Consider the following 12,970-nt stretch of genomic DNA (forward strand, 5'->3'; position numbering starts at 1 on the left):
CACAGGCAAACTATAGCCAAGAATGAGATGTTTGAAATGCAACCTCAGGTTATTTAAATGAACTATATACATATTGAGATTCAGCATGAAAATTAATATACAGATAAAGGAATTGCAATATTAGTTATAAAGCAGAAGACTATGTTGTGGCAACTCTTTAAATATAGGAGCCAATAATTTTAAGGAAGAGGCTGCCCAGTTATTTCCATCTTGATAAGGAGCAAGGAAGAGTGAATAGGCTGAGCATGCAAAAATGAGGTCCCAGGAAACAAAACACAAAAGTACTAAAGCTGATCAAGTGGTAAGGACAATAACAGCTCTCTTTTGCTTCCTGAGATGATCTTCAACCTGGCACCACTCCCTTAAAGAAGTATGCCACGCTGTGCATGATCCTGCAGCAAATCTCTACCAAAAGTTTCTTAGTGTGGCCAGTAGCCAAAGCTGGAGTGCTTATTAAAATGCAGATTCCTATGCCTCATACCAAACCTACTGACCCAGTGTGCCTGGCAGCAGGTCCAAGAACATGCATTTTAAAGGACTCCACTGGCGACTTTACACACATTAGAGTTTGAAAGCCACTGCTCTAATTGCCTGAATTGTCTCCCTTCTGCATTATTTTTCATATTCATCCCTTCTTTTTTTTTCTTTTTTGAGATGGAGTCTTGCTCTGTTGTCCAGGCTGGAGTGCAGTGACACAATCTCAGCTCACTGCAACCTCCGCCTCCTGGGTTCAAGCAATTCTCCTATCTCAGCCTCCCAAGTAGCTGGGACTACAGGCTCACGCCACCATACCCAGCTAATTTTTGTATTTTTAGTACAGACAGGGTTTTGCCATGTTGGCTACACTGGTCTAGAACTTCTGAGCTCAAGTGATCCTCCCTTCTCGGCCTCCCAGAGTGCTAGGATTGCAGGCGTGAGCCACCGTGCCCAGCCTGTATTCACCTCTTCTAATCTAGCTCAACAGTCACCTCCTGTTAGAAATCTTCTGCGATAAACTCCTTTCAATTCTGATGAGTCTTTTACTTTCTTCAATAATTATGTGTTCATCTCTATCTTTGGCCATTTTATTGTATTATTCTCATAGCATTCGTTTGTTACATAAAAATGACCAAAACATACAGAGCTTTTGCTGTATCTACTTAGATTTTTTTTTCTTGTAATCATTAACAACAGTTCTATGGGAAAGACACCAAGCTTATGGCCATGGGAAAACAGATTTTCCAAAGCAAATTTGCTTCAGCTCACATTTCTAGAAAATTGTGAAGTTTCAATGCAAACTCACATAGTCTTATTGGTTACTGCTCTGAACTCATACTTACTTAGATTTTAATCTCCTTAATGCAAATTCTTTCACATTTGGAAAGGAACAAAATATACAATAGGAGTAGTAGTGGTTAGAACTGTGATAGTATGTATTAAAGTACTTGTTAAAGGAACTTGGTTGAAAGCAATGTAGCAAAGTCAATAAAACATCATGCCTATATGAAAACAGCAATATTAGGTGGGAACAAAAGAAAACTACTCTTCTAGAGCAACTGCATGGTGCTGTGCCAGGACAGAAGGTTTGAACCCAATCTCATTAGAACACTGAACTCTTTGCCTATGGCTAAGTTTCATCACCATACTCAATATTTTGCCTATAGTTAAGGTCTTAATCTTACTAGAATACTCAATGTTTTGCCTTTAGCTAAGGTCTTGTAGTTTTAGGAATGTCTCTGATAAAAGCAATGCTCTTTATCTCAAGCCCAGCAACCAGCATAACTAAGAGAAGTATCCAGTAAGGCAGTGTTGCAGGAAGACAAACCCTTCCTCTGCGACAGAGCCCACAGAGGTCACTGCTGGAACAATGGGGAAAGGAGAAACTGAATCTTTCCTCAATTGCAAAGGAAAGATTCAAGAGGAAAAAGGGCCCTCCTTAAATTGGCAAACACTTGCACAGCCTCCTAGGGAAGAGCCCATTTATCTACGGGCCACCATGGCCAGGTCTAGTCTGAGTGTTCTCACAGTGGAGGAGCCAGGACCCCCAAAGGCTCTAACATATTCAAGATCAGATGCTACCAGTATCTGTCTCTGGTTGGCGAAAAATAAAGAACTTTTATAAAGCTAAAAGAGATCAGATGCTAGAAAAAGGCAAAACTGAGATTAAAACATATGCCACAGCCTCAAATGCCTGTGTTTTTTCTCCATTATATTTTGTTTCATTCCCTCATTCAGAGGTTACTTCAGGTTAAAATAAGTATTTCCACGTTAATGGACTGTATTAATATCTTGCATCTGTGTGTAAAATGCCATGACGTATCTGACTTTTTCCCCAAGAGTTTCAGACACCTAAGTAACTGGCAGCTTCAAGCAACTCACATGAAATAAGGAAGATGGGAAAGGGAGAGGAACTACATCTAGGAACCTGGGGATTTACACAGAAAAGCTATCTTTCTGAAGACTTTACTAAGAAAAAAAAAAATGCTCCTGAAGTATTTTGGAACAGCTTTTCATATTCTAATAAGAGTTTTCACGCAAAGGCATGAAACCTGCTTTCCAAAGTCCCAGGCAGGTTAACGAACAATTACTAAACCTTTCAATCTTCTGAATCTAAAGTTTCCATTAGACTAAGGGCAAAATTCAATCTAAACTCAGTCTCCTTACTAAACTATACATGGACAACTCAGAAATTTGTATTTATGTCAAATATTAGCTTAAGCATGTTGGTTGCCCACTATTTTTCATAAACACAAACCTGATTAATGTTTATCAAACAATTTTAAGCTTTGTTTACGAAGAACGTTGGAACATTCTGAAGTTCTCCTCGATCTGTAAAATATCTGGAGGAAAATATTTTTTCACTTATATTTAATTTGCTTAGTCAAAAATCACCAAAAAAAAATTTAATTTGCATTTTACCAAGCCTCTTTTAAAATATACTTAGAGCGCAGAAGAATTTTGAAAGTTTGGTTATTTGTACTCAGGACATCAGAAATGCCGCTGCCATAGACTTCCAAGGACGTTTCCTTGGTAAAGTCACAAAGTTCATAAACTCTGGAGCTTCTTAGTCTCTGCAGTCCCCAGCTGTCGGCAACATCTTTATCACCTACTCTTTCATTTTCCAAGCAAAGTGAAAATAAAGTCAGTGCATTAAGGAATGTTGATTTAACAAATTGTTATTAAGCATTTATATGTTTACTACTGTAGCCAGCTGCTATGGCTGCTATAAAAGAGGCATTTGATTGGGTCTTTGCGTTCAAGGAGCTTTCAATTTAAAAAGCCAATACTATTTCTCAGTAAAAGCTCCAACAATGGCCAGTAAAAACCGTGTTCCCAAGCCAGCCCCCAACCCTCTCCCTTTACATCATCCCTCAGCACCATCAACTATGATGAGTTTCCCACCATGGTGTTTCCTTCTGGGCAGATCTCAAGCCAGGCCTCAGCTTTGGCCCCAGCCTCTGTCCCAGCCATGGCATCAACTCTGGCCCAGGCCCCAGCTCCTGGCCCAGTACTAGCCCCAGGCTCTCCTCAGGCTATGGGCCCACCTGCCCCCAAGCCTGCCTAGGCTGGGGAAGGAACAGAAGGCCCTACTGCATCTGCAGTTTGATAATGAAGACCTGGGGGCCTTGCTTGGCAACAGCACAGACCCAGCTGTGTTCACAGACCTGGCATCCATCAACAACTCCAAGTTTCAGCAGCTGCTGAACCATGGTGTATCTGTGGCTTCCCACACAACTGAGCCCATGCTGATACAGTATCCTGAGACTATAACTCTCCTAGTAACAGGGGCCCAGAGGCCCCCTGACCCAGCTCCTGCTCCACTGGGGGCACCAGGACTCCCCAACAGCCTCCTTTCAGGGGATGAAGACTTCTCCTCCAACGCAGACATGGACTTCTCAGCCCTGCTGTCAGATCACCTCCTAAGAGGGTGACAACTTCCCTCCCCAGAGCACTGGGTTGCAGTGGATTGAATTCCTCCCAAAGCACTTATGGATTCTTCTGAGGTGTGCTCCAACTGCCCCCAGAATTGGCGAAGTCTTCCTTGGGGCAGGTTGGGGGGACACATTTTATTCTTTTATTAGCAATATCTGTATCTCTCCCTCTTTTTGGACGTGCTTAAGTAGAAGTATTAACTTCTCTGGAAAGGAGGGAGCTAGGGAAACTCAAACTCTTTCTTCCCCTATCCTGATGGTCAGCTCCCTTCTCTGTAGGGAACTCTGGGGTCCCCCATCCCCATCCTCTAGCTTCTAGTACTCTCCTAGAGAGAAGAGTAGGCTGGAGCTAAGGCCTTTGGGCCCACAAAGCCTTATTATCAAGTGTTTTCCATCATGGATTCATTACACCTTGATCAAAATAATGCCCCAGTTACCAGCTCCTCTATGGCATTGGCATTGTCCCTGTGGCTAACACCAGCATTTAAGGGGCTGGCCTTCTTGTCTTGCAACCCAGTTTGGTAGATGTTCTCTGTTCACCCTAGCAATATTCTTACCCTGCCCAGCATATGACAGCTGGTGAGCACTGGCCAAATATCTCTGCTCCCACTAAGACCAGCTAAGTTGTATGCCTATAATGAGAAAGTTGTGTCTCCCAACTCACATATGTCAGTTACTTATCACTGTAATGAGTTATAATTACTAATATTTCAATATCATGTGCATTCATTTGGGTTGCCAAGAAGCAGACACCAACACAAAATTAAACATGCAAAAGACATCTTGCAGTAGGGAACAGGAGAAGGCAAGGAGCACTCTCAGAACAAGGTGAAGGTGTGATGCCTACAGAAGGAAAGAGAGAAGATATGAGGACTGGACTACAGTGCAGTCCCCAGGGATGTTCAACTGGACCACTGAGGAGTCCTTGAGCTTAAAGTAACCCAATAGAGGACGGGAATGAGTCGAGCTCTCCCTTCTGTGCCCAATCACTGGCTCAGAGAAGTCCACAGAAAACATGGCCTCAGAGCGAAGGTGGACTCAGAAGAGCAGCAGTTCAGCTATCTATTATGCTTCCCACAGCAGGAGCCTGAGGGGTGCGTTCTTTCTTGTTGCAGCATGTAAACCAGTATTAAAATAATAGCTAAGACTTAATGAACCTGTATTAGTCTGTTCTCATGCTGCTAATGAAGACATACCCAAGACTGGGTAATTTATCAATAAGAAGAGGTTTAATGAACTCACAGTTCCATGTGGCTGGGGAAGCCACATAATCATGGCAGAAGATGAAGAAAGAGCAAAGGGACAACTTATATGGCAACAGGCAAGAGAGCGTGTGCAGGGAAACTCCTCTTTATAAAACCATCAGATCTCGTGAGACTTATTCACTATCATGAGAACAGCATGGGAAAGACCCAACCCCGTGATTCAATTACCTCCCACCAGATCCCTCCCACGACACATGGGAATTATGGGAGCTACAACTCAAGATGAGATTTGGTTGGGAACACAGTCAAACCATATCAGAGCCCTTACTGTATAGACTACTTAAAGTATCTTTCATGCATCAGTGTAATACTCATAGCCACACAGACATGGGTACTATTATCACCCCTATATACAAACCAGGAAACTGAGTCATACGCCATGGTCAAACAGCTAGCAAGTGGTAGAACTATAATTTGAATCCAGAAGTCTTTACTGATTCAAAACTTTCAGTGAAAAAGTTTTTTTTTCTATTAAAAATTAAGTTAAACATTTTGGAAAGACTCACTAAAAGCAAGTTGATAAATTTTTTCTGTCACATTAAATATAATTAACACAACTGAAAAAGACTAGGGGAAGGAGATCTTAAAAATCTAGGAAGGACTCTACCTAGGAGATCTAGGAAGTCATTCAGTGTTGCCTGGATTCAACCATTCATTCAACTACAACATGTGCTAGACATTGTTCTATGTACAAAACTGACAGGAGAATTTTTAAAAATCCCTGCCCTCATGCAGCTTACATTTATGTGTGTGGAGGGGGAGGATAGTGAATGTGTTGTATAGTATATTAAGAGGTAATTAGTGCAAAACAGGGAAGGAAAGTAGAAAGCTTACAGATGGTTAGAAGTGTGTGTGTGGTTGGAGGGGGGGTAGCAACTTTAAATAGGGAGGCCAGGGAAAGTCTCATTGAGCTAATGGTTGAGCAAAGGCAATGGAGGTGAAGGAGAGATGCCTGGGGAAGGAGCATTCAGGCACTGAGAACAGTAAGAACGAAGGCAGAGGTCGGAACATGCCTGGCAGTTCCATGAACAGCAAAGAGGCAAGTTTAGCTGGAGCAGAGAGAGCAAGGGGGAGAGGTGGGAAGACAGATCATGTATGGTCTGGTGGGTTACCATAAACACTTACACTTTTACTGGGAGTGAGATGGAACCTACTGGAGGTCCTGAACAAAGAAGCAATCTGACTTCTGTTATAACAGAATCCCTCTGACTACATATAGAGAACAGATAAGGTTGGGGGTGGTAAGGATGGAAGCAGGAAAACAAATTTAGGAGGCTACTGCAGAATCCTACATGCAGATTGCTTTGCAATCTCCACTCCAAAAATCCACTATAAAAAAAATCTAAAATGTTAATGATAGAAAGCGCATTAGGGAAGTGACTTGCATTGGGACAATAATGCATTATTATAATCATAGGAACCATAGTTAAGGAAAAGGCCTTTTCCTGGGTGCCAGTCCTCTGTCTGTTTTGTCTCCCATCTATTCTCCTGCCTTCCACTTCATATGACTGAACCCTACAAACTACAGTCCTAGACAGCTGGCTTCTGATGTCAATAGATTAATGAGAGACTAGCAGGAGATCAGATAAACAAGGAAGAGAAAGGTCAGAGTATTTCTCTCCCTACCTCCTCTACTCCATGTGGCATTTGCAGAGTGGCCACATTCTTCATTATTCCAGCCCCCTGTGGGGTACACCCTCCATGGTTCCAATTACTCCTGGGTGGCCCAGATCCTGGGTTCTGCTCTCACCAAGCAGCTCCTGTGCTATAGCTGAGTTCCCGCCAGTCAACTCCCTTGTTGGCTCTGATAACAACTTCTCCCTTTGTTCCTTTAGCCCAAAGGGTGGTAATGGCTACCTGCAGTTGGTAACCTCTGAATTACATAACAGATCCCTGTTTGCTCTTTTAGCTTTTTCAATACCTTTGTAATTAGCTCCCTATACCAAATCCCCCTATTGAACCACTTGATGTTTTGTTTTTCTGACTAGATCTTGATGAATATACCCTTATATCAAGAATCACAAATGAATGTACATGTATATAACTGTTGAAATCTTGAACATATGCATATATTGTTCTGTATGATCCACAATACTCACATCAAATTCTTCCCATGGGAATTAGGCTGGCAGAGTGGTGGGAGAGATGGAAGAAGAGAGGGGAAGGAGTGAAAAGAGGATGTGGGGAAGGGAGCAGGAGAAAAGGTAGAGGGGCATGTAGTACATGCCAAAGCTTCAGTGCTTTGCAAGCATGCTCTTACTTGGCGCCCAAGGCAAAGTCCCAGAAGCTTCTTTTACTGTGGGGAGTCACTGGTAGAAAATGCCAGCCCTGTCCTTCCTTCAAAGAGCCTACAGCCATCCGTTAACACCAACAGACTCCAGGCCATAGTATCTGCTGGAGCAATGTCCTCGGAGCCGCCAGAAATGAAGGTTTTAGCCAGGCATGGTGGCTCATGCCTACATTCCCAACATTTTGGGAGGCTGAGGCAGGTGGATCGCCTGAGGCCAGGAGTTTGAGACCAGCCTAGGTAACACAGCAAAATCTGGTCTCCACAAAAAATACAAAAATTAGCCAAGAGTGGTGGGTGACTCGTGCCTGTAGTGTCAGCTTCCCAGCTACTTGGGAAGCAAGATGAAGAATCACTTGAGCCCTGGAGGTTGAAGCTGCAGTGAGCCATGATCATGCCACTGTGCTCCAGCCTGGGTGACAGTGAAATTCTGTCTCGGAAAAAAAAAGAAATGAAGGTCTTGTGTTCACCTGCCCTCTGCTCACAGTATTCAATAATGAGAAAGTCAAAGAAGAGGAAGCAGATGAACAGAAAAGGCAGTGGAGAGAAACTTGAGCCACTGAGGTGTCAATCAAATATCAACTATTTAATTAATATCAAAGACACCATTCTCATTTACAATACAATATCACCAAACATCACACCAGGTATCATGTTGCTTAGCTGTGCCAGAACAAGGTATGCTGCACACATGCAAGGACAAGAGAGGGTCCCATGAGGAACCTCAGGACTAATGCTTATTATTGTTGCAGATAAGTAATATGCATTAATAATCATAGACAATTTAGCTTCAAGTATGAGCAGACAGCAAAAGCTTCCATACAAAAACACATAAGGTGATAGTCTTCCAAAAGTGTTTGGTATAAAGGAAATGCTGAATCGACCTGAGGAACAGGTACTCTCACTGACATGAAAACACTGTTTCAGCACTATAGCTGTTAGATACTACTTAGTTTAATTCAAAAAGGGATCACATCCTTCAAAATCATAGTATAAAGTGACATCACTATATCTGTGTAAGACCTAAAAAATTAGATAATGTTTACTGATTTGTTAGATATGAAAATATAACCCATACAAATATAACCCATAAAAGGCTTCAAATTACTTAAAAGCCTTTCTCCCTGGAGAGGAAGTAGTTTGTGGCAGAATCTGAAAGCTTTTTAAAGTGTGACTTTGATCCCCATCTGCTGTAGTCAGGGTGGGAGAAGAACACTGATGGGAGAAAAAGCAAGACCCTGGAAAAAGGGGTTACTATTTTCCTGGAGGGATAATTTCTTATCAGTAGTAGTATTCATTAGCAGTATTCTGCCTGGAAGCCAGTTCTTCCTATATCAAACTGTGGACACTAAGAAAGGAAGGGAGCAGCCACTGAAAGTGAGAAGTACTATACACACATTAATTTATTTATCCTAATAGCAATCCATTCCCTGATACAAAAATGTACATACAGAGAAAGGTTGAAAAATGTGGTTATTGTCATACCTCTAATAATACACTCTGGAATTCAACTTCCAAAACAAATAAAGTGTCCTTCCATTCACACTATAAGCATACCCAAGAAAATTCTGAGGATAATTTAAAAAATAACAGTAGCAAATTTGAGCAGGATGGTAGCATGTCATGGGGAGTCTGACCCTGTGGCTGGTAGGGGCAAAGTATGGTCTTGAAAGAAGAATGTGAAATAAGACATAATGAATGAAATTTGGAAAACAAGAGAAGCCATGGAAACAGCAGGAAAAGCCTAGAAACAGGAATTTTTAAGTCCTTTAGACATACGACTGAATATAAAACGAATGCAGACTGCTTCTACATCTATCTCGAGCCCTGACAACTTCTTTTAAATTCTAGGCACTATTTTCCATTGCATAAGTCTCTTCCACAAACATGGTCAAAATTAAATTTATTATCTGCCTCCTTGTTTGCATATTTTTGGTGACTTAACTCTCATTCTAAATCCCTTCTCTCTTTTCCTCCAGGACAGAGACTGGTCATGCAAATATTAATATCCCAGTCTTCCTACTGCTACAGTTTGCCTGTAAGATGTAAAAAGAAATTGAGGTGGGGAGGGGTGCTCCCTGTCCATAAGAAAGTGTCTCCACGACAGAGCCCATGGCCCCTTCCCCTTTCCCTTCTGCCTGGAACATAGATACCTTTGCAGGCAGTTGCAATCATGAAAGCAAAAGCCTCATGCTAGGGATGGAAGAGCAGGAAAACAGGCAGAAGCTGCTTTATGATGGTGTCACTGAGCCAACATCCCACTCACTGTGTTCTTGTGAAGTAAGCCCAGTGGTTTAAGTTACTATTAGATATGCTTTCCGAGCAGAGTCAACATAAGCCTCGTTGGAATATCCCCAAACCTTTTTATTCTCATGTGTTTCACATCTTGGTAATGGTATCCCCATCTCACCAGTGGCATCAACAAAATCTAAGGAATAATCTCTAAATCCTACTCATTCAGTCTTGCTTGCTTCTCACTCTATTTCTGAAATGTCTCTTCCAACCATTCTCTTTCTTCTCTTCTTGTTCATCTTTACTTTCACCACCTCATTCATGCTGTAGTTCCCAACACTACTAAAATGCCACCAAACTCCTCTTTCTGCCACTAATCTTCCCAGAACGCACAAATCTCTACTTACAGGTTTTCACACACCTCAAACCTTGAAGTCTTGGCTCCCAGTTTGCTTCACAAGAGCCTCACAATCCTGGGGCCCAGCAATGGCTAAAAAAATATGCCAAGTGTATATTTTAACTGACATTAAAAAAACAAGTAGATACAAAGTAAAACAAGATATCCTTTATGTTCATGAAATATACAAAGACATCTAAGGAACTCTATAAAGCATAGTAAGCACTGCATACGTTTTGGTCAACAAACGAAACAAGCCAACTTTACAAAGACATCTTTAATATGATTTCAAGATTAGTAATGCTGTACTGAGGTGAATATTCTTACAAGCTATTCTTAGTATTACATATATCAGCTCACTTGTTCCAGAGAATAAGTATTCAATATATGTTACAAGTCTCAATAAGTATACACTCCTAATATAATATTTCCAGTCTGAAATATTGTGAAATCCAGTCCTTCTCTCAAGGTTTTTGCAGATATTCATCATGGCACAAATTAAGATATGTATGTATGAGGAAAGAATATATAACCATTGAAACGTTAGAGTTTTTGAACAGGAAAATATTCAGCATACAATGCTAAGGGAAAAGCAAGATACAAAATTGTTTTTATGGCATCATTAACTGCGGAAAATACACATGGAAACAATAATAATAAGGATGAACCACTCAGCACTCACTATGATGGCTGGTCATATCACAGATTTCTCCCCCTCTATTTCTTTTTTTATGTTTCTGTACTTCCCAAATACTTTAGGCACATATTATTTCTGCATTCAGAAAAAATATATGACAGGTCTGGAGATGTATGAGTAATAAACAAAAAAATAGTAAAAACTGAAAAAGTAAAAGAGAAATTCAGGTTGAGTTATTTATTAAATGATGGTAACTTGCCATACCAGATTCAATGTTACTTTGGGGAAAGGAGTGGGAAGCCCTGAGTATGCAGCCCCTAAGGGCAGGGACTTGCAATCAGGATCAATAACCACATCGCCGTTTAGACAGAGTCTATTACAGCTTATGTTAATTCAGAATTCTAATTATGAGGTCCTGACAGTTTACAATTCCTATTCAAACAAGTTTCCCAAACAATCCTAAATAACTCCCTTTATAAAGCCGCTGTGGAAGATGACAAAAATACTCAAGTCGCTGCATGTCAGCCATTAGCTGTGTGTATTAATGAGGCCAGAATTTCTTCCTTCTGGTGGGTTCGTGGTCTCACTGACTTCAAGAATGAAACCACAGACCTTCTCCGTCAGTGTTACAGTTCTTAAAGACAGTGTGTCCGGAGTTTGTTCCTTTAGATGTGTCTGGAGTTCTTCCTTTCAGTGGGTTCGTGGTCTCACTGACTTCAAGAATGAAGCCAATGACCTTAGACCTTCGCGGTGAGTGTTATAGCTCTTAAAGGTGGTGCAGACCCAAAGAGTGAGCAGTAGCAAGATTTATTGTGAAAAGCGAAAGAACAACGCTACCACAGCATGGAGGTGGACCCGAGTGGGTTGCCGCTGCCGGCTGGGATGGCCAGCTTCCGGTACCTTATTTGTCCCTGCCCACATATTTCTGATTGGTCCATTTTACAGAGAGCTGATTGGTGCATTTTACAATCCTCTTGTAAGACAGAAAAGTTCTCCAAGTCTCCACCTTACCCAGAAGTCCAGCTGGCTTCACCTTTCAATGCCTCAGTGGCCCAAGATTTGTCCTGCAATATACCTACAAACTCTCGAATTCAGTATAATCTAACAAAATGGTTTTAAATAGAGCTTTTATACAAGAAACAAAGTTCTTATTTTGCAATAAAAAAGAAAGACACGGAGAAACACCTGAGGTAAAGATCTAAGGATTTAGAGACACAAAAGCCTCAGTTCAAAATCAAACACCATCACTTATAAACTGTATGACCTTACTCAGATTGTTTACATTCTCTGAGCAAATACAGAAATAGAAAAAGATAAGCTCCAACTTCTAAGACTTCAAGTGTCAGTTAATCATATTCATTTCCTTTAAAAGCCCTATGTGTTTTATAGCTTGCTTTTAACCTTCATTCTCTAAAGAACAACATCTCAGAACCTGATAAAAGCATTAATATTTGAAACACATTATATATAGTTGACATTTTAAACTATATATTTTCATGATATTATAGAGACTGTTCTGCTGTGTGGCCGCTGGACACCAATATGTAATTCTAAAATAAATGAAAACACTGGGGGCATACTGAGGTCTCTGGTGAGAACAAGTAAAAAGTGTGGTGTTTAAGCAAGTATGCTACATACAACTATCTTTAATGAGAAAAAAAATAAGTTGCTAGTAAAATGTTAATATGCATTTAGCCCTTGGGAACAGATGGTGCTACCTACTGAAACCATTACATATTGATATGGTCAGGGAACAGGGCCTGAGGGCCAGGCATATAAAAAGAATTAGGCAACTTCTGTCAGAAAGTTTCTAATAGAATTCAGGTCTCTCTCAACCTCAACACATACCTCAGAAGTTACTTTTCAGAATACATTCCCAATTCCCCTTCTTAGTTTCTTGCTTTGCTCCTAAAACTGCTTAATATTTTCAATTTCACTGGGTCTTAATTAATTGAAAGTTTATATTATGCTAAAGAAAAATATTCCAAAAGACTTTCTTAAAAGTTTAAAGTTTTATAGATGATTGACTGAATATGGGAGGCATCTGTTGAAAATAATTGGATAATTAATTAGATGACATCCTTTTAATTTTTTATTCCTGTCCTAATGTATGTCATACCTGGTTATGCCTCTAGGCAAAAATATGCCACAGAATGAGTTACAAGTTTCTTTTGAAATTGCTTTCTCCAGTCAATTGTTTATTTCATCGTATCAAGGTCATTTTGAACCTATAGGTCTTAT

The 12,970-nt window shown here is 40.7% G+C and overlaps 1 protein-coding gene and 1 pseudogene across 8 annotated transcripts in view; one reads left to right on the forward strand and one right to left on the reverse strand.

The window, feature by feature from the left end:
- CADPS2 (calcium dependent secretion activator 2) overlaps positions 1 to 12,970 on the reverse strand; it is a 572,739-nt gene that overhangs the window by 527,393 nt on the left and 32,376 nt on the right. The gene's annotated exons all lie outside the window — the stretch shown is intronic.
- Positions 1,847 to 3,911, forward strand: LOC144340116 (transcription factor p65 pseudogene; annotated as a pseudogene).

This window comes from Macaca mulatta, chromosome 3 (assembly GCF_049350105.2).
Source record: "Macaca mulatta isolate MMU2019108-1 chromosome 3, T2T-MMU8v2.0, whole genome shotgun sequence".
In the NCBI taxonomy this organism is placed as follows: Eukaryota; Metazoa; Chordata; class Mammalia; order Primates; family Cercopithecidae; genus Macaca; species Macaca mulatta.